Source organism: Calidris pugnax, unplaced genomic scaffold, assembly GCF_001431845.1.
Source record: "Calidris pugnax isolate Ruff unplaced genomic scaffold, ASM143184v1 scaffold69, whole genome shotgun sequence".
In the NCBI taxonomy this organism is placed as follows: Eukaryota; Metazoa; Chordata; class Aves; order Charadriiformes; family Scolopacidae; genus Calidris; species Calidris pugnax.
In genome coordinates this window covers 4,996,160-5,022,927 of record NW_015090859.1, presented here as the reverse complement: position 1 = coordinate 5,022,927, position 26,768 = coordinate 4,996,160, and the positions used below count along the sequence as shown (strand labels likewise).

The 26,768-nt window shown below is 38.9% G+C and overlaps 1 long non-coding RNA gene across 1 annotated transcript; it reads left to right on the top strand.

Moving 5' to 3' along the window:
* The first annotated feature begins 1,553 nt into the window (after positions 1–1,553).
* Positions 1,554–26,768, top strand: LOC106889262. The gene is made up of 3 exons (XR_001412276.1): positions 1,554–1,785; positions 2,445–2,633; positions 26,711–26,768. It is a non-coding gene; the product is annotated as an uncharacterized LOC106889262 (long non-coding RNA).

Below are 26,768 nucleotides of genomic sequence, written 5' to 3'. Positions count from 1 at the left end.
AGCAGGATAGGCTTCCAAATGCAAGGACTATCTAATGCCTATATGTACTTCTCTAGAAATGTAGCTGTCGTCGAGGTGTGTGTGGTTACTGGTCACTGATAGTGTTTTGTGTTGGCATACAAGTTTTCAAAGTTTTTTTCAGGTTTCTGTCACAGGTGCTAATTACAGCTTTATGAATTCTTGGGATATAATCTTGCTAATGTAAGAAATTAATCTGGAAGGGAATGCACCCATCTTTCTTCATTATCTCTTATTTGCGTTATTACCAAGTTTTGAATGGATTAAGCATATATTTCTATAGTTTAAACCATTGCAATGCATAGTGTGGTGGTATATATCTGTGATTAGACAGTTCTCTGTATTTTATGTTGTGTCCTGGTTTTGGAGATGGGGAGACAGCTAAGGAAGAATCAAAAAACTGCCCATACCATATTAAAACATTTAAAGAAATACTGTATTAAACACCACTTCTTAAAGTAAGACACTGCTGATTGTGAATAAGGGTATCAGAACATGGTTGCAGTAGAAGAACCAGTGAATAAATCTGCTGTAGCATTTCAACGAGGATAAAGGGTTGTGGTTTTGCTATTGAAGCAAATCTCTTGAACAACAATTTGATTTTATTTGAATGGTCTCAAACTGGATAAACTGGATTATTTTTGGATAAGACTAAGGCTAAAATAAAAACTGAAATATGGCAGATTCTGTTTGAACATAACCACTTTTTTACTGTGAGAATGACCCAGCGCTGGCACAGGTTCTCTGGAGAGGTTGTGGAGTCTCCATCCTTGGCAATGTTCTGGACATGGTCCTGGGCAAACAGCTTTATGTTGAACTGGACGACTTCCAGAGGTCCCTTCCAGCCTGAAGCGTTCTGTGTTTCTATGAAATCAGATAACGTATTCTAGGACTCCATCTGCTGTTGGGGTGTCTGCCTGCAGGACTGGTCTAGAGCTAGTAGAAAGTAAAGCACTTCCCAAGAGCATGTAGCGTGGGCATCCAGTTCTCAGCAGCCAGTGTCTTAGTTCACAGTCTTTCTATTGCAAAGTGCTACTTGCTAATGCAGACATAGCCACTAACGTCACATGGAGCTGAGTTAGCAAGTCCTTTGGTGTTGGCTTCCTTGCACACAGATATTACAGAAAGTGTAGGCCAAACGTTGACACAATTACTTTGTGTATTGGATCTTTACAGACATAGCCCCTGAAACCATTTTTTTTGCAGGCTAGAAGGCTATGGTATTTGGCTGCCAGCGTCTGATAGATAGGCACCGGGCCAATCTGAATGTATATAGCAGTGGAATATCTAGCCAATCTGAATTTGTAGACTTTCCTGCTGGTTGGTTGATGAGTTAGCACGCCTTAGACTCTCTTTGTTTAGCTCCTCATTGGACAATTATGTATTCTTTCTGACTTGCCACAGGTAAGTAGAAAAAATGAGTGGGGGAAGGTAATACTGAGGTTGAGTGGTGCAGGAGGCATGGGAAGAGATGAAAGTATTGCATTAGGTGGAGGAGGAGGATGTACGTAGCTTAGGGTTGGTATGATGAAGGTTTGTCTGCATACTCGCGTCCAGAGCTCCTGCTTTGTATATTAGGCAATGAAATAATCCACTGACATGCTCTGACTGCTCAAAACAGGACTCCCAGGGCAAAGTGCCATCCGTGCTTACTCACCCTGCTGGATAGCATTGTCTGCAATATTTCTCAAACTGTTTCTACAGGTATTCAGCCTTGGTGGTGGAGAGGGACCTGGAATTCTCTAAGAAGCTGTACTTCAGGAAAAGGTGACTTTGCTGCATCTGTATAAAAGTGCTGCTACAAAGAGCAAACTTTAAAAAAGTCTGGAGCTTCCCTCAGGCTTGGAGCCAAGAGCAGGCTTGCAGCTGATTGTGAGACATCTGTCATCAGCAGGAGTTGCCAGTAGTGGATCTGGGGGCTACAAATGAGAGTGGCAGAAATACGTGATGACCTAGTGAAAGAAAAGGATTTTCTAGGACAAAGGGTAGTAGCGGATGATAAGAAAGCAAAATAAACTATGTACCTGAAAGAGGAGGATCAGGTGTGGGGGCGTGGAGGGGTAACTAAAGAGGACACAGTCACACCAAGAAATAAGCTGTGAGTGAGTAAAACTGGGGACAGATAGTAAAATGCATACATTGGTGAGAAAGGAATGAGCATGGTGAGAAAACAAGTAGGAAGTGAAGAGCAAAAAAGCAAAGACATGAAGGATGCAAAACCCCAGAAAACTTGTGCTACATTAAGGAAAGAAAAAAAAAACCCACAAAAATGTATTTTTGATACTACTTTTCTATATGGTCTGTTGCTAGTGTTGCCAGAATGAATGTTAAACAGTTTAATGGAATGGTGTCTGAGATGAATTCTCTTCAGCTGTGTGTCTCCTAGGCAAATGTGTGAGAACTGCTGATCTGTTCCTCTTGTCCAGGCCATGTGAATGTGAACACAGCAGAGATTTGACTTGGTGTCCCTGTCTACAAATACAGAGGGGAAAAAGTGGAAAGAGAAAGCCTCCCCTGGGAAGAAAGGGAGTGATCCCATTATAAATGAGAGTCATACAACATCCCTTCTGGAGGCGTGTTGAAATTTCCCATGGGAGGAAGAAGAATAAACAAAGGTCGGTATTACTAATAAAAGAAAAATAGTTGGCAACCAAGGAAACAATAATTATTTGATTGCAGTGTCCTGAAAAGCTAGCAACAGAAACAATGCCAGTTAAAAGCAACAGGCCGAACGCATCTCACTTGCAGCCCTACCTGTCATTACACCAAGGATGTGTTTGACTTACTGCTTGGAGAGCAGTGCTTTGCCAGCAAAATAAATACGCCCTGACTTTTTGCCTCTGCTGCTTTACTCTTCTTATGACCACAGTGTTCCTGAGGGTTTATTGTGTTTAACTTCCCAACGCTATTGTGAAGCAAGCGAGGAGTTGCTATTATCTCTGCTTCAGAAATGAGGAACAGAGCCTGGAGGGGAGCTGTGCTTAACAGCCACACAGCTTATGGTAGGCAAGGGAGTTTCCAAATCACAGGCCAGCAACTTTCTTTACTCACTTTCTGCGGTGGCAGAAGCAGTAATGGAATATTAATACTTGGAGGGCATGTATAATGTTTTCTCTTGAACAGTGAATTTTGCCGTCCAGGAAATAAATGAGCAAAGCTTGGTATTGCAAAAAAGATATCCCCGAATCACGACTTCAGCAATTTCAGGAAGCATCCATATAGTCTCGAAAAATACCTTAGTAATGAAATATTTATGTTTGTATAGCAGCAAGATCCTATTTTAAACCACTACAGTTTCACTTTAAGTTCAAACTGGCAAAGCCTGTTAAGGCCGAATTGTTGCAGGCATTATTATTTCTTAATGGAAAGGTGCACGGTGACCTAGACAGAAGGAAGCTGTGCAGTCCTCTGGTCATATTTCCAGTCTGGTGATGATGCAATCACAGTCCTAACTGCACTTCCTCAGAGGTGACCTCAGCGAATGGCACCATCTAGTTTAGCTTTGTCACGGTGCAAACAGTTGTTCCGCATTCCCAGTGATTGTATCTCTGCTACCAGAGTGTAGCAGTATAGCTGAGTATAGCTATAGTATCTGTACCAGTATAGCTGAGTTGTGGGATGGTTTGTTTGTAGTTTACTGGGGGTTACATAGAAAACGCCTGTGCCATGGCAAGCACCACTTTCCCAAGCCTGAGTGCGTGCTGGAAGTGCTTGAGAGGCAGTACTCGGGTAAGAGTCCGAGCTAATGGTGTTGCAAAGAGTTAGCTCATGTGACATAAGCTCAGTCCTTTTTTGGCTGGACAATGGGAGGGTGTGGGGTGTCCCCAGTACACCAATTACTGCCCTTCTGGAAGGGCACTGCTTTTCATCTACAGGAAGACAAAGCTATTTGGCTACATTTTCTTTCGTGATATATTTTTTTCCTTGTCTGTGTCATGTTTTGGGCCAGACTGGCTAAGCTTTGTTTCAGTGATGTCCATTTCATACATTAGAGTGGGTCTTCAGGAGCTTCAGGGTCTTCTCCTTTGTTTTTTTTTGTACTGCATCTTTGAGGCTTTTCTTCTATCTCCTCTGTATCTACGTTGGGCATCACTACCCCCTAAACGAGATCACAGTCTTTTAGGATTGTTACTTCCTCTTAGTTACCTTGGAGAGCTGAAGAGAAAGAAAAACATCGCTTTGAGTTCTTGAGCAATTCATATGTCTGTGTATAAAACTGTGCTTCATTTTGTAGTGTTAATTTATGACAGGAATTTATGCTACAAATGCAGGTAACTGTTCTAGTTTCAGATGTGGCTCTGCAAAGTTAGATAACAGCAGTATTTTCCAATGAGGTTGTAAATTTATCTTTCATTAGACATTTGTATGCAGCTATTTAAAAATGTCAACCTCCTGAATTAATATGAAAGCAGTCAGTTCAAATATGCCATTTTAAACAGTGATCTGAAAAACAGCAGGTAGAAGCGAGAATTTCTGAAGTATTTTCTTTCCCTTTTCAGCGACTGCCGTGCTTGCAAGAAAAAAAACAGCCACATTTTAGTTTCCTCTTTCGGTTTCCCTCTGTGGAAAATGGTGATAACAATGCTTCTCAGTCTCTTTATAATTCTTTGAAATATGTGGAAGGAAAATCCAAGCAAATAATTCAAATATTTTACATGAGTGCTATATGCAGTTTATTTTCCTTTGTCCATAAAGTGTGCTTGAAAATCTGTTTTCTTCTTGGCTGTTTCAAGATGGGATAAAGAGTTTTCCCTGTAACAAGGTACTTCGGTTAGCACTTTTGAATTGAAAAGCTCATTTTAAGAACTCCAGGTAGACTCAGGGAGGTTGGCAAAAGGATTTGCACTCACGCTTGTTGATGGTGGTCTAACTGTGTGCGTCAAAGATGAATACCAACGTGATTGTATAAATATTACATTAGCGTGCCCTTCTAAAAACAGTCAGCGAGACACCCTTGGATTTCCCTACTCTAGAATTCATAAGTGACTACGACTAAAGTAGGAATAGCCTAAATAAGTACGTGTTTACGTGTATGCTCAGAGCTCTGGCGTGAGTCATTTGTACGGGAGACGCTCGAAGAGTCGGTTAATGGTTCAGGCGCCAGTAGATGGCACTGGAGAGCACATTCCCCAGTTCCACAGGTGCAAGTTTTGTAGGATCAATAACCTTGGTGAGGCCTTTGCCACCAATTTCTGAAGTTTTTTGCATGAAAGTTAAGCCTCTTTTAAGCCCACTGCTAAAATGGGGCCTAGGGAACTTGCATGAGAAAACTGTCACTCTGTGAATGTGAATTGTACATTTATTTATTTTTTCGGCTGAAGGTCACCTGCTTCATTCTGGTTCTCAGCACTTGTTTTGCCTGTGCAGTATTTTCAAAGCATAGACCATTTTAAATGAATACGTCCATTTGAATATATAAAAGGCTGCAATGGAAGAATTGGAATGGTACAATTAGAGGAACCCTGCTTCCCATTTGGAACAAAAGCAGCGTCGACAAAAATCTACAGGAGCAAGTCAACCTTTGTTGAACAACATTCCATTTCCTGTTTTATGGGCACTACACAAAATGCAGTCCTTTGCCTTTGATGGAAATAAACGAACTGTTTGCCAGTCCCAGTGGAAGCAGAATTCTTGAATGAGCCTAAGGTTCCTTTTTATAAGAAAGTAAGTAAGTATGAAAAGTCCTCGGTGGCTAGTCTGACGCCTCTTATTACTGGTTTATCAAACCACCTCCACCCATTCCATGCGGATAATGGACTCGCTCTGTCCTTTTAACATAATTATTAGTCTAGACTGGAGACATGTCAGGTTAATATTTCCACAGAGGAGGGTTTTCCCCTTTAAAACCAGATGGTGGCTTGAATCATGGGTCTAAATCTGGAACATGCTCTTAAAAAGACCACAATTTGGTCCCATTGGCAAAGATTACTGCACTGGGAACCACTCCCAGAAAGGAAAGAAAAATGAATCAGAAATAAGCTGGTTGATTCCCTGTGGAAAGGATCTAGTGAAAAAGTCTTAAGAACAGCATAGGCTAAAGGTTATTTTATGTTAACCAGGAGTTTAATTTCATATTTGGCCTTGGCCTACTGCTGAACAGAAGTTACTGTACCCAAATACAGGATTAATTTCTGGGAGGGTCAGTACTTTTTGCTAAACTGTAAAGAAAACCATGTATGATTTGATTAGATCGCTATTTCTCCAGCTTGTATCAGATAGATAATGTGAAACAAATGCCTTCAAGTTGCCCTGAAAAGAGAAAATGATATTTTGGCCATGGCGACCTCTCCAGAGAATGGTCTCGTAACAAAAAAAGTAAAGGCTGTAATTCATGCCTCATTAGCACTTCTTATAATACATTTTCACTCATGACTTATGATAATTCCTGCTTCAAAGCTATTCTGGGAAGTCAGGAAATTTGCAAGATAGGGATTTCTTTGCTTATATCTGTACTGACCTGAAAAGCTGGGAAAGGTGCTTAGTCATTTTTGGTTACGGAAACAGTTTATCAAAGAAAGCTTCGGATTCTTACAGAGTGTCTGTGAACATTTGTGTCCAGCTTGCACTGGTGAAGTAAAGAGTTGGTCAGCATTTCCATTAGGTACCTTCATATTCAGCATTTTGGAATAGTAACAGTCCCTAAAATTTCTTTCCAAGTGGAAACTTGGCATGTAAATTCTCAGTCCAATTATTTTTGTATAAATTCTGAGACAAATCAGTTTGTCTGTTTTTAAATTTTATGAGAGATCATATTTTTTTTTACGACTTCAGATGCTTTATTACATTCTTGTAATAGTGCAGGAATTCATTAAAAAGAATTCTTCATTAAAAGGAAAGTTTTCAGTCCATACTCTTAACCTGTGATTTTTGTATTTTTAAAATTATTTTTTTTTAAAATTAGTAGCTACTGTGCACCTTGTTTTAATTAGCACATCATATTATTTCACAGAAACAGATTGAATTATTATAGACTGCTTGGCACCTTCCTGTCAATGATCTGTAAATAAAGGGCCATATGAAGTGTTAAGTGTGTGAGAATAAGTCTTCAATTAGTCCTATGCTAGGAAATGCCTTTGAAGGCAGGTTAAACTTAGATAACGCATTGCAGTGTTCTCTAAGTTAGACCCTTTTTCAAGCTAAAATCCAGGATATCTTCCCCCCCACCCCGCCTCTTGCTTTACCTAGTTGGCATCAGTTCTCAGTGCTCATCAAAATTAAGCTTGCCTAGTTAAGCTATGTTAAAGAGCATTAACCCACACCTTCATGAGGTGGAAAGAAGTGAAGGTAGGTCACGTGTGGACCAACTCACAACTAGTCTTGAGTAATTTTTTTAGTCTAGATGGATTATTTATTTTTTTTTGTAATAGCATGTAATTTAAATTGCTTTCAGATATCTAAATTTCTTTAAAACTTTATTTCAAGAGGAATGGAGTATGTTTTTAAGGGTGCTTTCTGTCACTGAACACTGGTGTAAGGTTAGATCCACAAAAAGAAAAGAATAACCATAATTCTATGTACTTGAATATGCTAGCTTTATACTTGCTGCTAGTTAGATATGAAATATTTTAAGACATTAACGAGGTAAAAATATCTAAAAAACTATATTCCATATAAAGCCTAGAAATTGACAAGTAAAACGGGCTACTGTCCTACTTGCTGGCCACAGTTCTTTGTATGAAACCCCTCTTAAGCAGTACATCCACAGCATTAATGTTAGAGCAGAGCCACTGGGAAGTTAACAATTCACAGAAATAAGCACTTTTCCCTTTATTGTCTACACATTTGAATCCACGATTCTCTGAAAAACTTATTAACTTCCTGTATGAAGAAATAACTTCATCATTGGGTTAAAGTAATTTTTATTTATAGAAACAAGTGTATTTGTAATGGCATGCAGGTCGGTAAACTTTAAATATGCTATTGTATCTGTAGACTTTTTTCTGATGAGAGCATTTTCTTTGCCTATCTGATTTCTGTGCTTCATTTTAATAATAAATAATAATGGTAGCAGTAATGAAAATAATAATGGATCATAATAGAAATGCAGTGTCTTCCTTCGCAACACAAAACCATTTAAAAGCAAGTGTGTTCAGAGAACAAATGCAGTCTGACACTCCTTTTTTTATAGTCTGAGTCTTTTAAATGCACCCGAATCCTTGTGAAATTGGGGAACTTCAACACAGGACGGGTGTCAGAAGGACAGGTATGATGACTGGCCGAGCACCTGCCTTTATAGCTGATGGTAGTATCATCATTACACAGAGTTCAAAATCAGGCCTCAGACTGAGTGATCCTGGTCAGTTCCAGGGAAGATGTTGCAGGAGAATGTCTGTCTTACCATTCTGTGGCTGTGGATATCAATGTTTCCTGTTCCGTTCCTCCAAACACCCTTTTTTCCCTTGTATATGCAATTAGGTTGCCATAGTAGAAAATGAAGCCAACTATCTTGGGTTTAGGAAAGGCAGAGGTTGTTTTCACTAATTCAGACCCAGAGAATATATTTTGTATGTCAGCTGAGAGTACAACACTCATCCTACAACCCTAGAATTTTCTCCTTGTTTTTTTATAAAGTTAGTAAAATTTTCCTTTAAGTGAAATGTTTGGTTTAGTAGCACATTGTCTCGGCAGCAACACTATAACACCAGTTAAGCCCTAAATGAGCATCATTTAAGCAGGACCTCTTCCGGCTTTGTGGTAAATGCATTTCTGAACCCTCCCTTGGCCATTGCAGCCTTAGTGCAAATGAAAGAGTGAGAGAATGTTGGCTGTGATTGACATCAAGAAGGGATCATCTCCCTGGGGCAGTGACTGTGGGTGACTCACTGTTATCCTTCCCTGCTGGACTGCAAATATGTATAATAATAGAGCTCTGTCAGTGGAGTGACTTTATGGCAGTGTGTTAGTTGTGTCAAGCCACAGGGGTTTCAGGTTTTCTTGGGTAACCTTACAGCAGTATCTCTGAACTGGCAAACCATGATGGAAGCAGAATTATTCCAGTGAAGCAATTGCCTGATTTGGTATAAAAAGAAAATGTTAGAAGAATACAATGTGACTGAAGAGATTCAATATTTTATGTAATGATTTCTTTTAATAATATTTGTAATGTAAAACATGTAATTTTTAAAAAAATCTATATTGGAGTCATACTGATTTCTTGTGAAGTCGTGTAAGAAGAGGAGCATATGAAACATCACAGAGTAGGCAAGTTCATTACACAGAACTTGGTTCTTTGCAGTCATCTTAATTAAGGGGTTTTATTGTTTCTGAGGATGCAGTTTTAGAAATGTTTATTGCAATATGGTAACCTGCACAAGAAATGAAACCTTTCTGTGGCTTGGCTGTTGTAGCTACTATTGGACTGCTGGTGGTAAAAAGGTGATGGAGCATTTTTCCTGAAATCATTTTGGTTTTGTAATAGTGCAAACTTATAGTGATTTCATAGCCCTGCTTTAGAATCAAAGATTGTATTTGTTTTATTGGGATATATCCTAATGCATGTATCCTATATGAGTAATGCATTACAATAGAACTGAAAAAGTCCCCTGGAATTCAAATATTTCTGAACACTTCTTTTTTTGGTGCGTGTGGTGGGTTTTTTGGTGGTTGTTACTGGTTTTGATATTAATTAATTGATGCACAGTTTAAGCGACTTAACTGTTACTTTATTCTTAGTTTAGAATTTGGAGTGGAGGAATTCTCATCTAACTTTAGGGGTCAGTTAAGTCCCCTAAATAGCTGACTCCATGAGTCTCTCCATAATAAGAGATGGAGACCTGCTGAGGTCCTATCCTAGGAAATGTATGGCAGTGTAAGTGGAAACCATTATCCCTGGCAGCTGCCTGTCTTTATTTTGCTTGGGGGGACTTGTGAGGTGTGGTTGGTGTCTACACAACTGCCTTGAGCAGCATCTTAAATTGAGGTTTGAATCCCTCTTCAAAGGTACAGAAATCAGGGGAATGGTTTAAAAAGTGCAGATTTAAAAAATAAGAAATATTTGGCTCTGTGTTGTTGTTTTCCTTGAATGCATAGAATTTATTTTTAAAATGTTTCTTAGAAATTTCATGGGATAGAAACTTTCAAATGAAACCTGAGGGGTGGAGTATCATCATTTTAAGAAAAGGATATTAAATATCCCATGAATCATGATGAAATTGTGAAGACTGTACTGGTAGGCAGAGGCAGCTTTTGGATTGACTGTATAACTGTGACATGCTATTTTTGTCCTCATTGCTATCATTCTTACTGATACTAGTGGTGGTCTCATTGCTAGTAGTAACGCATCATTGCAGACCTTTTTAAGTTCAAGGGCAGTTGGACTTCTTTTTTTTTGTGTGACTGATTCTGCAAGAAAAGATCTCTTGTTGTGAAACAAATGCCCTTTATGTAATATGGTTTTTCTTTGTTTCTTAGTTGATTGGGGATTTTTTTTTCTTGGTCAAGCTTTTTGTTAAGCCCAGAAAGTATCTGTTTTGCAACCTTTAAAAGCTCAGTAGAGCTGTAATGTTACAAGTTAAGTGTATTTAAGGTTTTTTGTTAGGCTTGCTGTATAAAAAAATGTTGCCTCTTATCCATTCATAACAGAATCTAAAGGGAATTAGGCAATAAATAAATACATTAAATACATTTTCAGTGTGGTATGCAAAACAGTTAAACCAACTGATATGCAGCTTGAAAGCCTGGCTGAAAAGATTACTAAAACATCTTTGAAGGTATTTTTGGACTTTGAAAGTATTGCGAGCAGATATTCAGTACTACTGCTGAGAAATTATATCACTGTTGCCGAACTATGTATTACACAATAAATTAATACTTTATGACATATCATTATTTTTAAGTGCACGTCTTGGAAAAGCTAACTCTAAAAAACAAAATCTAAGGAATGCAGTAAAAGTTGACATGCAGTGTTGTCACCAGAGCTGAAAGTCTAGTCTAGGTTAATTTCTACTCACAGGAGACAGCCTGCAGGGAATGGAGCTTTATCTTGATGCCCTTACCAATGGGGCTTTTTACTGTTTCCTCTAGTCTTGTGGAAAGCTATGACATGCTTTTCCTGGCTTGGGCAGTTTTGGCTCTCATTTTATGATCAGAAGTGGTAGAGAAAATGTTTAGTGTCCTTATTCTGGACCTGTGCAACTTCTGAATTTGACACTGAATTTGTCATTGCTTTCTTCATGTGGTGGATGGTGCATACTGGAGGGAAAACTGTCCAGAGCAGGAATGCCATGCTGTGCGATTTCACTTGAGTTATACCCTGAGGAAGCCACCAAAGTTAGAACAGATGTGGGACTGCTCTAAGGGATTTTCCTCAGAATTACGTATCTGCAGAGGCAAAGGTTTGTAAGAAAGTTTTCACACAAGACCTATAATAAATCTCATCCTGTAGATTTTAAGAGGGGGAAGGGCAATCCAAGTCCAAATGTGGTATATCTCAGTCCCTTTTATTTTATTTTTTTTTTTTGACAAATAACCCTGATGATAGGTGACTTCAACTATGAAAAGAGAGTTGGCAAGCAAAATAAAGTGAAACAACGTCATGGGTCTGTAAAAAAAAAAAAAAAGAAAAGAAAAGAAAAAAGGGGCTAAATGACTTTTCTTTGTATAGTTTTCCTGTCTTTACTCAGAAGAAAAAGTATCTTTTGCCAAGAAATATTTAGTAGTTGGGAGGGGGTATAAGACCGGAAGACTCTTTTGTTATCTTTTTTTTTTTTAACAGTTCTTTATGGAAGGTGTGAAGGGTTCATTTGGTAGTGGTTGTGCTGTGCTAATTTTTGTTTATTTCTGGAGATGGAGGCAAGATTGCTCATTACTTCAATACTGCTATGGTTGTCTTTCTTGTGCTAACCTTTAAATCTTTATTCCCTTATGACGCTCTATGTGGAACATGAAATTCATGACTTAATTTGCTTCCATATCCTCTTTTTGCTATTGCACTCAGAAACAAATTTATGGTTTTTACTCTTTCATACTTCATTTTCTTGTAGGTTTACATTGGCAGAATTTTGTAGAGGGTTTCTCTACTTCCAGCATTGAAATTTGCTGTTCCTCTGAATGAAAATGAAATTATTTTCCTTCATCAGTTTGCAGAAAACCAATAAAGAGGGGGATGTTAAATATGAACACATACAATTTCCACTCTTATTTATTAAGACATGAGTGCATGGCCTGCTTTACCTGGTAATGGAGTTAATTAAGAATTTGGGTATTAAATGTAAATTGTTTCTTCCCATTAGGTGCTAGTAATTTCTTTTCATTTGTACAGAGTCTGTAAGCATTGTAAACAAGTGAAAATAATAAAAGAGCTTTAAAAATGATACCCTATTTTTATAGAGCATAGTTCTTCTCAAAGAATTTTAAAAATACACAAATTTTCAGTTGTGAGGAGTGAACACCACAGCTGAGGAGCTACATACGTTTAGTTTCAAACTACCTTTCCCTTTTTATTGAATGGAAATAATTAAATAACTCCGGGCAAGCCAGTTCCTTAGGAGAAAGCTGCAGAATAAGGAGCTCCACGACCGCAGTCCCCCTCGCCGTTGTGGTGCAATACGGTGGCAGTGGCAGAAGCATTTCACACCACCACAGACCTTGTGTGGTAGAGCACCTTTACAACTGCCTTGTTCTGCGATGATGTTTGGTCTCAACCATTTGGAGTACCGTGACTGCTTCATTGGTGGCCGTTGTCTGGCTACTCAGCAGTGTGCAGCATGTAAGGTGGAAGGGAAGAATGCCTTTTCCAGCTGAAGCTGGGAAATGTCAGTCCTCTGGCCAAGCTGGTGTGGAAGCTGCCCTGCCACTGAACTTTGGGGACAGTAGTACAACAGAGGCCAGCACTGCTCTTTCTTTGGTAAGGATGCTGTGGGAGAGTCACCGGTGCTAAGAAAATCAGGCTGAAAACATGGGCTAATCTTATCATGGGACAGTCTGGTGGGCTCTGCTTTGTCATTCTGAAGCAGAAAGATGAGTGCTGCTAATGCCCTGCCTTTCCTGTGGCAGAGAAATGAAATAAAATTTATGTATTTATTTGCTTTTATGTCCAATATGTGCTACTGTCTAAGTTGTACCATAGCCTGGTGCTACCTCATGTGTGATATTTAAAAAAAGCCTACTTTGGGTTGCTATCTGTATATTTCTCTTAGATAGAAGCTCTTTTTGATTTTTTTTCCCCCCAGTAGTATATTTTCACTGTGCATTTCAAACAGTGGTGAACAATAGCTCTGATTACTCCACACAGACTGTGTCCCTTCAGAATGTATTATCTCAACAGGGACTCGGAGTGAAAAGAAAGCTATTTCCTCGCTTTCTAGCAATAAGTCAATGGACTCTTAAGAGGACAAGCTTTGCCACAGATGCAATTCTTAGGCCATGAGCAAGCAGAAGATAAAAGAGATCAAAAGCTTCAAATTCTGGTGACGGGGGGAAAAAGCTGCTGTTATCAAGGGGCCAAAAGCTATAGCAACACAACTATTCTCTAAGAAGTGAAAACTTAAAAGGAACTTTTAAAATGTGTATCAAACAAAATCTAGTGTATGTTCTCCGTGGACAAAGGAGCATATGTAGGCTCACCACTTTCTATCTCTTGGTGAAAGATAAACAAAAATCTTGTTTGATTGGTCTCTTTTGTATTCGCCTAGTTACATAGAAGACAGTGGGGGAAGGAGCAGCTAAGAAGCTGGAAGGGCTGTGCTCAGCAAAACTGTTTTTATTGTTCAGGGAGCTGAGTTTTAACTGCTGGGTTGAATTAGTATATAAAATATAGCTTTGCAACAGCTTACGTTTTATTAGAGAATTCTATTTCATTTGATCACAGTTCTCTTTTTAAGGATTCACAACTTCAGCTGATCTAAACAGCAACTGAAGCTGAGGGAGGCCACTAAATTATCCCTGGTACTAAAGCGGCATTCAGGCTGTCATTTGAAGTATCTCATATTTCTTTCTTGCTGTACATAAAAGCATTTACTGCAGAGGACTTTGAGGTTTGTTACATTAACAAACACATTAAGTTCTGAAGATGAAATCTATCTTCCTAAAAACGTAGAAGTAATTATGTAATTCATTTACATTTAGATATGCAATCATATATAATTTGTGAGTCCTTACAGGCTTCTGTGCCATTTGTACAAAAGCAGGTTGTTGTTACATACACCCAGGAGATGCAGTTCTCATCAGTGGAATATATGCTGGAATTCATAGATACCACTTCTCACACTGTTCTTGTAGGCAGCATTAGGAATGAAATCTTTTAGTGCAGCAACAACAGAGAAGAATTATATGGTTGTGACATTTTGTTCTCCCAAATTTTAGTTACAGTCTTGTTTTCTCTGGGAGCAGTGTTGCCAGGTCCTTTTCCATTCTGTGTGAGGAAATGATGGAAACCACTGTGTTTCTCTGCGGTCCTAAATATGGAGGGAAGATTCTTTTCAATTAATTGCTTTTTCCCATTTGAGGGAAAATGCTTCCCAATTAATTGCAGAGTTTAGGCGATGGTAATTGATTGTGAAAAGAGATTCAGTCTCCAGGATAGATATATGAGAATGTTACCAGAGGTTTCACAAGAACTTCTGCATGTTGTACACACAGAGAGAGAGAGAGAGACTGAACTAGAAAATATTGATTAGGCTTCTAAACCCATTGTGCATTTTTCTTTTCTTGTCTCCATTTGAACTTCTCTAGGTGGTGCTGCTATTTTTTGCAAGAATTCTTGGTTCTCCCTCATGTATACGTGTATTCATCTCAACCAGATTGCATTATTATTTGAGACTGAGTATCTCTTTCTCAGATCACAGAATATTTTGTTGATCAGAGGTTCAGCATTAGTAGAATGATAGAATGAGAATGACAAATCCCTAAGTTGTGTTTTGTTTTCTTCATTCCACTCAAATGGCACTGGACAAATTAAACTGCAGCTTGAGGTCCTTTTTTGTTACTTGGGATTCGTCATACTTCATTTTGTGCTACCACAATCCCGAACTGTTCCTTAAGCCTTCATAAACACAGCCAGACCTTTTATAAATCCTTGACAAAGACTCTCACATCATCAGCAGGGAAAGTGATCTTTTTCTTCTGTTCTGTTATCTGTATGCCTTCTACAGCAGTAATCCCTTAATTTATTAAAGATAAAAATGCAATAGCTTGGTTAAGTAATACAGGGTGCATAACAACGTTCCTGGTTTATCCTTCTGTTTGGCCTTATTGATCTAATTACAGATTAATTATCCACATGGGTGCACTGGTCTTCTATACAGTATGTAGATCTATTTAAATCTGCATTCCTCTAAAACCCTTGCAGGAAAAAAATGCTTATGAGTCAAATATCTCACTGGCATTCATGGTCCAGAAATTCTTAAGTTCATTAATTACCTTGGCTGAACATCCTGCGTGGAGCAATTTCATTAGGGTGATCAGCGAACAGTGCCCTTTATTAATCCTGCGTTAGCCAAATGAACTAGCTTGGGAATTGGGGTCTTAGACTTTCCAACCTATATCTAGGGCTTCAGAGTGTACAATATTCAAGATTGAGATGTTGCACTTGCAGCGGCCCTCGCTAGGTGTCCAATTACTTTAACATCATCTGAATAAATACAGACCATTGAGCCTGCTCTACCTAACGGTACAGGAGAAGGTCTGCTTTATTTTAATTGGCCTAAGAGTTGTTTCAATCTCCCTTGTATTTTGGACTTTCCCCACCCATTAATAATAAGCAATTTGGTCACAACCCTGCATTTCTCTATATCGTATCCTTTTTAAGTGCCTCACAAAAAGATCTTAATAGTATCGTTATAAGGCTTGGTTATTCTTTAATTTTAGTCCATTTTCTTTTGCTTTAATAAGGAGAATATATCCTGTGGCTTTAATCAGGATTTAAGACGGTTTTATGTAGCACACGACATTCAGCAGCACTTTCTTGTGACGTTTTTCAGTACCTACCAACTTACTCACTTACCTTGAGTACCCAATTGCCCATTGTCGGATTGCCTTCAAATAAGATGTTTCTCATCCTCGTGTCATTTTGAGTTAGATTCTTGAAATTTGGCTAGGACAAAAAGCTAACATATTAAAATTGTCATTTTGAAATAATATTTGCCATATTAATTTTTCTTTCTTCTTGATGGTGAAAAGAATTTACTTAAATTCTGACATACTTTTCTCAATTTTGTTACCTCTGTTTTGCTTTTGTGAGTGGTCACTGGATTGAGCTATCCTCTGAGTAGTATGGTTTTGGGGTATGATACTGGAGACAATTAGTTGGAGCAGCCCAAAATAGAGCCCGGTACTGAAATAACAGTTAAGCAACGTAGATGATTAGGTCTAATGCCTGGGCTCCCTTCCTAGCTCTCCTTTATTTGGCACTATACTGCCATCCCTTGAAGTGTTTACAAGTATGATGGATGTCTTTCCTGAAGATCTCTTACAGTTGAAGCAGAAGTTATAAATTTGCTGAAAAGCTAAAAAGTTAAGAAACTTTATGCGTTAAATCAGGGTAAATAAATGCTGTGGACCTTCCTAGCTTTAATATGCATGAGCGTATATGTAATAACTGAGTTGTCAGCAAAGCATTCTCAATAATAAAGATACTTTATATTTCTCTCTGAAAGACTATGATTCCTATATTTCACAGATATTTTTGACAACTTGGAATAAAAAAACCCCAACTGTTCTGCAGTCTTCTGTATAGCTATAACATTAGTGTTTTGTCTATGGGGTTATAGAATTGCATATGATTATCCTTGGCTTCTGTACGCTTTCCTGCTGGGCTGTACTACCTCGTAGATGCATTCAATTTTAACTTAACTGTTGCGGGGATATAGACTGCTGCTAAAGAAACAGGGATATTTGTCCTCTGTTTCCTCCAGTAGTTCAGTATTGCAGATGTTCTTCCTTTTCACGCTTTTTGTTCAAGTCTTCAATTCACTACTGTTTTCATCAGCTGTGTAGTTTGTTAGCCTATTCTATGTCTTATCTTTAATGTCCAAAGGTATTGTTTAACTTTTAGTACAGTTCCTGGGTTGTTACAATGCTACTGTTTGTGTTTTCCAGACTGGAGAGTTTCATATCTGTGACTTAAATCATGTAATGACTTATACATGCCTTTTATACAGTGGAAATCCTTGCAATTTCAGTGGGAACAGTCACAGGGTATTAATTTTATGGAGTGACAAAATGTTGGTAAAAGTTTACCAATAAGCAGCATTTTTGATAATGAGACAATATATTTCTGGAGAGCTGTAGCTTCAAATACTAGGGGCACTTCTATCCTTCTGTCCCTTTTTTAATTTATCCCTACTTGTGTACCTTTAATGCAATATACAAGTACTCCTCTGAGTGGCTATTTTTTTTTTTGAAACATTGCAGTGGGTCTCTGATGAGATAGATGGGTAGTAAGCCTAACTAGATTGTGCCACTGACTTCAGGAGGGCCGGGTCCGAGCCCCAGAACTTTAGTGGTTCAATGAAATGCTGCTGCATACCCCTGCCCCTTGCCATTTATCAACTGCACATTCTCCAAAGTACTTACTGTCTTGCGCTGTGAACTGTGTCAGTACCCAGAGTGTAAGTGGCCAATGTAGTTGTTGCCAAAAAACCTGAAAGTCCCAATGCTTTCTCCTCACTCTTTTGTACCCCTGCGCCAATATCTAGCCATACTGTACCACCCCTTTCCTTGTGTCAGCATTTGCAGTGAGACAATTTGTCTTACTAGTCCATCAGGAAGCTACTTGGGTTTTCTTCTGCTGTATTTTTCTGCCAGATTAGTAAAATGCATTGGCTTGCCAAAGGATCTGATGACAGCTTACTTTCCATACTGACAACTGTCTGAGGAAAGAGCGCTGCAGACAAACCGTACACCATCTCTGAAGCAAGCTTTCCCACAGCCAACTTCTCCCCAAGAGCCCATGAGCTCAATTTTGGGGAATACACACTGGATGTAAGTAAGAGGCGAAACACTGGTCTGCAAGATCCTTGCTTGGAGAATGCTATTTTCCCACTGGAATTTCCCTTGTGGAATGAAATCACTCACTTAGGGCAGTTGGATAGTCAGTAAAAAAGACCTCAGTCTTGATTTGAAGGTTAGCCCCGAGGGACAGCTGTTATGGCTTTGTGTGCAGTTCTGTGCTGCTTAGAGCCAAAGACCTTAGGTGCTACAAGACTATTCATTAATTTAGAGAATATCTTTGGAGGGTCTTTAGAGAAGAGGCTTTTTGCAATGTTACCTGTTTATCAGCGGTGACTAAAATAAGGAGAGTAATGTATTTGCTCTAGAAAAAAACCTGAACACAATAGGATATTAGCTTTTTTTCTTTTTCTAGTATCCTTCTAATAGGCGCTCCCAGAGAACTTTGATTCTCCATCATGAACTCAATTTTCTGTCCCAAACGTATAAACATACGATCCTCTCCCTTATTCCCTTCAGGGCAAAGAGTGCTGTTTCTGCATGTGGCTGTGACCTATTTGTACTGATCCAATGGAGGGTCCTGCTAGGTATGGGACAGCTGTGTCCTGAAACGTGCTCAAGAAATAATGGAGAAGGCACACTGTGTAGGACCATCTGCTTCCGGTGATGTTTAGGCAAGCTGAACTGGCAACTGGAAGAAGACTGAGCCCGTAGGGTGTCTCCTTGCTGCCCACTCCTGTGTTTGCACATGAACAAATATGCCTTATGAATAAGGAGTCCAGACCATGGCCTAAGTTTCCTCCTTTTGTTGAGAAGTGCTGGCAGTTACTGATATGAGTCAGAGAATTTTGTGCAGGTCATGGGCATGCCTTGTTGCTGGCACACAGATGGTGGTGTGGGCATGGGACCAGCCTAGGAAAATCTTGCTGGGTGAGAACCAGTGGATAAGTGCCGTCCCTCAGGGTGTAACGATCTAGGTATGCTCTGCCTGTGGCGGTCTAAGGACGCTCCAAGAGCCTGAAGTGGAAATAGTCTACACCATTGTGGGGCCATAACTGAGACCCTTTTCTGCAGTAAGTCCACTGTGGAAATGGCCAAAGAGAATGAAAAGGTCATTATTGAAACAAGAATTTTGTGGCTTTGAAGGAAAGTATTTAGTAGAAACTTTCATAGAAGACTTCTTGTAACACTCCACAGACTGTGGGCTGAATGAAGGCTGCCCAGTGGGGAAACTTTAGGCAACAAAATTCCAGAGTTCCAGAATATTTCACCTGGCTGATTAGCAAACTAATAGCCCAGGTCTGATTCTGGGGAAATGAGTCTTTTTAACCGAAACACTTATTTTGCTTTTTGGATAAGGAAGGGACTTTCCTAAATGCTGAAAATAGGATTCTGGTTTCACTGAATTTCACTGAATTTCTAGAGTTGGAAGGGACCATAGAGATCATCTAGTCCAACTCCCCTGCTGAAGCAGGATTGCCCAGAGCTAGAGCATGTTACTCAGGACTGCATCCAGGCGGGTTTTGAAAATCTCCAAGGAAGGGGACTCCACAACCTCCCTGGGCAGCCTGTTCCAGGGCTCTGTCACCCTCACTGTGAAGAAGTTTCTCCTCATATTTGAGTGGAACCTCTTATGTTCCAACTTGTGCCCGTTGCCCCTCGTCCTCTCACTGGGAACCACTGAAAAGAGTCTGGCTCCCTCCTCCTTCAACCCTCCCTTGAGATACTTGTAGGCGTTGATAAGGTCTCCCCTCAGCCTTCTCTTCTCCAGACTAAAGAGTCCCAGCTCTCTCAGTCTCTCCTCATAAGGGAGATGCTCCAATCCTTGAATCATCTTTGTAGCCCTACGCTGGACTCTTTCCAGTAGTTCCCTGTCCCTCTTGAACTGGGGAGCCCAGAACTGGACACAGTACTCCAGTTGTGGCCTCACCAGTGCAGAGTAGAGGGGGAGAATGACTTCCCTTGACCTGCTGGCTACACTCTTCCCTATACAACCCAAGATACCATTGGCCTTCCTGGCCGCAAGAGCACACTGTTTACTCATTGTCATTTTACTGTCCACCAGGACCCCTAGATCTTTCTCTTCAGTAGTTGCCTCTAGCGGGTCCACCCCTAACCTATACTGGTACCTGACATTTTTCTTCCCCAGGTGCAGGACCCTACACTTTTCCCTGTTGAACCTCATGAGGTTCTTCTTTGCCCAGCCCTCCAGCCTGTCCAAGTCTCGCTGGATGGCAGCACAGCCCTCCGGGGTGTCAGCCACTCCTCCCAGTTTGGTATCATCAGCAAACTTGCTGAGGATACACTCTGTCCCCTCGTCCAGGTCACTGATGAATATATTAAACAGCACGGGTCCAAGTATTGACCCCTGGGGGACTCCACTGGTTACAGGCTTCCAACTTGAACCTGCTCCATTAATAATTACCCTTTGGGTCCTGTCACACAGCCAGTTCTCAATCCACCTCACTGTCCCCTCATCCAGCCCATACTGCCTCAGTTTCCCAATGAGGATGTTATGGGAGACAGTGTCAAAAGTATGGGAGACAGTGTCAAAAGAACTAGTCTTGGTGGAATCAAACCCCCTCAGAATAAAACTGATAGAGATTTCATTTGAAGATGTTGTCATAAGTACCTTGAAACTTCAGATAAACACTTTGCCTCACATCTTAGTAGTAATACAAAAAAGATCACTGTTTCTCATCAGAGTGAGGTTGCCGTTTTTCTAATTTTAGGTGACATCAGCTTTTGGAACAGAACTAACTTATCCACAAAAATTGATTTATTGTTTCACGGCAATACAGCCTTTATATTTTCTTTTGTTAATTTATCAGCAAAGCTCCCATTGTTGTTTTACTGATGATAAATTACACTTTTTTATGGAGTGCCGAGTCATAGTAATTTCCTTGTTCCAATTTCATTAACTTCCTGGTAGTATTGTCTGGAGCAACCAGATGCTGATGTGTAATCCAACTGTTTCCCTAGTATGTGGGAAGCAGTAAACTTTTTGTTTATCGCGTAAACAGTTCTGGCTATATATCTTTGGCTGTTTCTTTCCCATGGCCACATTAAGATTGGCATAAACTGTATTCTCATTGGCACCACGTAGCGCCTAGAAACAGGGACAAAAACATCCTAGACCTATGTCATTAGTCTGGTTCACAGAAGTTGAGTGGCTTGTTTTTGTTTTTAAATCTGTCTGGGTTATGTTATTTTACGTATAATATATACATGAACAGTCTCTGAGAAGCTGGAACTTTAAGGTTGATCATAAAATTGAATATATTTTTCTAGAACCTTACCTAAAATCTTCTGCAAAAGGGGAATATTAACATTTAAAACAAATAGAAAGATATAGCAGAGAGACATTGTCTTAATTCTCACAAAATATAGCAATTGCTAAGCAAAAAATAACAAGTTGATAATTTTAAGTGAGTGCTGTAAGAAATAGTCAAGCATTTTGCATCTATTACAAATACTGTTAAAATAGTGACTTTACTAAACATCAACCTCTATTTGGGTACATGTACAGATTTTGTATCAAGTGCATAAAATACTGTTTCACATTAACACTTTTTTTTTTTTAACATCTCTTTCAAAAAAGTTTCATAAGAGTCTTTGGGCTAGTCTCAAAAGAATTTGAAGTCTTGAATTACTGTTTTTATTGGTGTAGCCAGTAATATCAGGGCCATAATTAATCAACTATGTATCATATTTGTAAATTACTTCAATATTTTGGGATGAAATATCTTTATTTTCCTTAAGATTAGTCCAAAATACATCAACATCTGACATTTTGTCCAAGTTATTCTGTCAAAGTTGGATATTTTAACAACAGCAAATATGAGTAACTACGAGCAGCTATTGCAATAAGCTGTGTTTTCATTTTCAAAGTGTTGAAATGGTACTTGAAAAGAGTGAGGGAAAAAACAAAGCATTGTTCCTGGTTTGGAATTTCTTTGTTTCATGTACTTTGAGGCAGGTTTTATGAAAGACCATGCTGATAAAAATTTGACAGTGTCACTTTCATTGAGGTATCCTTACTGGAGCATTCTCTGAGTTAAAATTTGAAATATTTATTTTTTAATTTTTAGCCTTGCTAATAATGATTATTTCAAGTTAGATCCGAACAATTTGAATTTGAACTCCTGAATTTGCAGGACTGGTGTTATTTTATTCTGTGACTGTGGAGCCCCCCTTTGCTTTATTTTAACTGGCTCAGAAATAGGCACTCTAATCTTTGCTTACATGACCAGATTGAGATTGGAATTCAGGCTGATTTTTACAGTGTGGCACATTTATAGTGTTTCTTTTAGATGAAACAAGATTGTGAAGTTGGCTGCGGCTGTGTGTAACTGTGTATGCAATATAACCGCTTGCAGGTCTAGATTCAGTACTAAGACATATATAAATCAGGCTCTAAAATTCTTCCATTTTGGGTGCCCGGATAAGTGGTGGGCCAAAATTGGACACCTAGTATTGCTATACAATGTGCAAGGAGATCCAAGTGCCTTAGAAAGATAACTATGTTTATGCAGCAAGGTTTCCATCACTGGCAACTATGAAATGGGGGCAGGAGGGAAGAGACAGAATAGTCATCTGCATGAAAGGCCACCTTGGAAGAATGTAAGCAGACTTCGGAGCTTGGGAGTTCTTCTCCATTTAGTTTAGACATAGCCTCTGAGGGCCTGTGTGGCTTTGCAGAGGGCTTCTAGAGCTGGAAATTAGACAATAGTGAGTACAGTGATATATACTTAAAAACCTTTCTCCTCTATTACCTGTTTCTGGCTGTATGTAGGCACTTCTGTCAACTCAGGATCCAGAGTTCAGAAGCCACTGCTAAGAGATATTGTCCGCATACCAATACCAGAAACAACAGAGAATAATTTACAACCTATTTTCTTAAGTTTGTAGGGTTTTAATGACTTTTTATATTGTAGCTAATACTATAGAAGCTATGTTTCATGGCTCTCTTTTTGATACCCTGAAAATAAGAATTTTTTGCTAAAAAAATAGGCTGAAAAGGTTAAAAATGCTCTTTCTTGCCTGGGTAAGTTTAACTATCTTGATGATTAGGTGTCAGCTCGATTTGAATTTGCTATTTTGTGCGCAGGCCTTTGCATTGTCCTGTAATTTACTTTAGATGCCTGCATCCTCACTTGGATCTCACTCTTAGTTTTGTCTACAAAGTGACGTAAATTGGCCTATTGAAATACTGGAACTGGTTTCTCAGATAGATAAGGTAGCCTGGCTGGAGTATCTCCATAACACAAGTATACTAACTCTGCTGATTTGGATAGTTTATTTAGTTAGCTGTATTTGGATGGAACTGAGCCACGAAGTGTAGAAGTATCCTGCTGTATCCAGGAGTCTTGAGATTGGAAGAACCTGCAGTTCTACTAGGGCAACTAGAGCAATGCCAAAAGTGCTCTTATTATGTAAGTTCAACATTTACTGCTTGTGAAGTAGTTATTAGTTTGGTTTGTAGACTGTCTGCCAGAATGGGCATAGCCAGTGGAAGTTTTTACTATTGTTTCTTTTTGTTCCAACAATGAAAACGAACCAAAGACATTGTATTTAAAGTTTTAATAATGCTTTGGGTTGAATTTTTCATTTAAAACATTTATTTATAGTTAATGCTTCTGTGTCTCATAAAAGTAGTAGTCATGAGCACCAGTTACATGAACTGATGTTTTTATTCAGCTCCAACTATTTTTATCAATGTTATTTATGCACTTATTTATATACTTATTTGTAGTCCATTTGATGAAAAATACAAGGTATTTCTTAAAAGTAAAAACAATAGGATGAAAATATTTCAGTTCTGATACTAAACATTTTACTGTAAGAAAGGACACGTGGCTTGTATTAAATATAACTGCTACATTAGATGCAAATTTTTCAATTTTACTACTAGAAGGTAAAATTAGGAGACTTGCATATGGTAATTTTTAATCTATTTATATTGTTCCACATATTTGTTTTAAAATTGACTGAACTGGACCTTGTTCTTTTAATCAGATTAGCATTGCAGGTATTTTTAAAAATTTGAATGACAGAGGGAGTTGGTATCTTCTAATCTAATTTGTTACTTTTTAAAATAATACAATTGTATTATAAAAATAATAACTGAAAATAAATAACTGCTGTATTAAAAATTTCATAGAGCTATTGCCTAACAGTCCAGTCTTGTAGGAATTTACTAAAAAATGCATAGTCTTCATTTAGAGGTCCTTCACAAAATGCAAATCTGAGTGTTTTAGAAATGTTTGTATCCTGCCTATAGGGCAATTGTCACGCTGACTGTAAGATATTATAGTATTGACAATAGAAACAGTATACAGTAAATGAGACATCTCTTAGTTGTCTTTTCTGCTAAATGCCTAAGTAGGGTTTAATTCAGGCATGTTAGTTTGGCAATGTTTATGTAATCTCTCTTTTTCTCTCAATATTATAATACATTTGTACACACTGAGTTGTATTCCTCTGTCTAATCTGATGTGGTGGTGAAATTTAGCAGCATCTCTTCCAATGCTTGTGGTCGGAGCCTGGTCTTTGTGAGGGAACAAAGAGTGTGGGGGAGCTGAAAGGGAAGGTGGAGACAGTACCAGATTGAATGCATAAATCTGCTGAAAGTTTTGAATACACAAAATATAAAGGCAATTTTATTTTTTTTCCAATTCTGTTGGCTGGTCATACCAGAAGAGAATAAAAAAATGAAGTCCTCTGGAGCCATCTTTCATTTTCCTGTTAGTTGTCTTTCTTTTTTTTTTTTAAAAGAAAAAAAAAGTTTTCTGCATGGAGAGCTGTTTTGCAAACAAAAGGGGATCAGATTAGAAGGTCATAATAGAACTGAGGAAAGGAACTCGGAAAATGCCCCTTGCCGAAGAGCAGTATTGTAAATTGCCTCTCCTACTATAAAATTCTGGTGTCTGAGGAAAGCTGGAAAAGCTACAAGTAGTGTTTTAATCTGTCTTCAAGCAGTGGGTGCCAGCAAGGATAGGAGACAGCCAGCAGTATGTTTTTTGGTTTTAGACTTTCTTTTCTGACACCAGCTGGCACTGAAGCACTTGATGTGTTTAACAGGCAGGAAGGATAGCTATGAAATGGTTTAAAATAAGTTTGAGGAGTACTGAAATCTGTGTAAAAACTAAACATATGAAAGATGTTTCTATATTTGATAGGAACTGTAGATGAAAAGCTGAGCATTTGTGACTGTTTAGAGGTTGAACATCCTTGATTTTGAGAGGCTGAATCCCTGGTGATAGGCCAGATTTAACTGCAATCTGGAACAAAAATCTCCAGAAAATGTGCTGTTGAGATACCCAGAATTAACCCTTGGCAGAGCAAGCAGAGTTACATTCCTTGTTGGTTTGGAGACATGGTTATGACTTGTAGCTGTGCTTTGCTTGGTTTTTGTTAATCCTTGTTCACTGCCTTAATGCAAATATGAAATTTATTAATTACATTTGTGGGCAAGATTTATTCTTCCTTTGTTTTGGTGTCTTCAAATGCTGTGGAGGGTCTGTGCAAATTCACATGTAGAGAAGGACTGTTTTGTTTAACAGTTTTTTGGAACTTGAATTCCTTGCAGTTACTCTGCATTGTCTAGCCTTTCCATTTTGGAAAACCTGTATGAGAAGGTAGTTCTATAAATCTAAATAAAAACTGCCTCAAGTGGTTAGTCCACCTTGGAATTATTCTATTCTGGCTTTTAGATTTCATCTGGTGTTGGGGTTATTATTGAGGTGCTAGAGCGAGTGCAGAGGAGGGCAGTGAAGCTGGTGAAGGGCCTGGAGCATCAATCTTATGAAGAGCGGTTGAAGGAGCTGGGACTGTTTAGTTTGAGGAAGAGGAGGTTGAGGGGAGACCTCATCACTCTCTATAACTACTTGAAAGGACACTGTAGAGAGGTTGGTGCTGGTCTCTTCTCGCAGGTAATTAGTGACAGAACGAGAGGGAATGACTTCAAGCTCCAACAGGGTTGGTTTAGACTGAACATTAGGAAAGAATTTTTCACAAAAAGAGTGGTCGGGCATTGGAATAGGCTGCCCAGGGAGGTGGTTGAGTCGCCACCCCTGGACGTGTTTGAGTCATTTAAATGTGGTGTTGGGGGATATGGTGCAGGGGAGAACTTTGTAACAGAGTAGGGTTGATGGTTGGACTCGATGATCCCAAGGGTCTTTTCCAACCTAAATGATTCTATGATTTTATGATTATTTGTGTCTCTAACACAGTGACCTACAAATTTTGACCTCTCTGCATACGCTAGATTTCTCAGTTGCTGATATGAAGGAAAATTCAGTTTTTCCTTTGAGTGATTTTCATACATTCATTTGACTGCAAGTGTGCAGGAGACTTAAAAGACTGAGCTTGGAGATATTTTGTTTGGCAGTAGCATATAGCATGCATATATATAAACTGAGGTTTACATTTGTGCCAACATAAGACATGCCCATAGTTCATATCAGAGGTAGTTCCAGATTTCCAGCCAAACCAACAGATTCACATCATATTTTTCTGAAAGTCCCATCATCAAGTGCAGAACTGTCTCTCCACTTTTTGGGGAAAAACTGTTGGGGTGTTGTTTTTTTTTTTAATACAAACAATAATTTTTTATGCAGTCTGTCACCATAATAAGGAGAATCACATGTGAAACTTGTCAGATAGATGTGAAATGCGTAGAGATTTGATGGTGGGCTGGACTGAGAAAAAGCACTCCAACATATTTTGAGCAACATTGCTGCAAAATTGGCAGCTTAACTGAAAAGATTAATGTTTAACTGATTTGTTTTGTTTTGTTTTGCAGCAGCTGGAAGCAGTATGTGCAACATGCTAATTTGTATAGGCAGTGTGTATTAAAGAAC